General features: G+C 39.9%; 1 non-coding gene across 1 annotated transcript; it reads left to right on the forward strand.

The window, feature by feature from the left end:
• The first annotated feature begins 467 nt into the window (after positions 1 to 467).
• Positions 468 to 550, forward strand: trnal-cag (transfer RNA leucine (anticodon CAG)). The gene has a single exon. It is a non-coding gene; the product is annotated as a tRNA-Leu (tRNA).
• The last annotated feature ends 1 nt before the right edge of the window (position 551 follows it).

Raw genomic sequence — 551 nt, forward strand, 5'->3', positions numbered from 1 at the left:
TTTTGGAAACAGAGTTTCACATGGTTTATTGTGAATCCTGTTGTTATTTGCACTTATTGATTCAAGACCACCTGTGTTGACGTTTTTGATATTTACAATCTAACAATATTATAGAGTTCTTCAAAATACTGTTTCATATTTTGTGCTAGTTTTTCAGTTGAACAAATGGTAAAGTCATCTTCTTGCCATCAGTCACATTATTACTCTCGGACTAGATTATGACTATTGCACATAGGTACTGCCCGACTGCCAATTGTCCCTCCTCTTATTATTTTAAAAGGAACAACGGTACGCACAAAGAGTTCTCACATGAAAGATCTACAACCACCACACCCATTTTTGAAGGCAAACAATCCTGTTTTAAAACAAGAATGGAAATGGTTTAGTTTAGAAGGTTTAGTGTGGCCGTCAGAACAATGATTGGGTGCTAAGAAATTTTTCCTGCAGCCCTTTTTAAGCAGTCAATTGTCAGGATGGCCGAGCGGTCCAAGGCGCTGCGTTCAGGTCGCAGTCTCCCCTGGAGCCGTGGGTTCGAATCCCACTTCTGACAA

Source organism: Cynoglossus semilaevis, chromosome 13 (genome assembly GCF_000523025.1).
Source record: "Cynoglossus semilaevis isolate Cse_v1.0 chromosome 13, Cse_v1.0, whole genome shotgun sequence".
Classification (NCBI taxonomy): Eukaryota; Metazoa; Chordata; class Actinopteri; order Pleuronectiformes; family Cynoglossidae; genus Cynoglossus; species Cynoglossus semilaevis.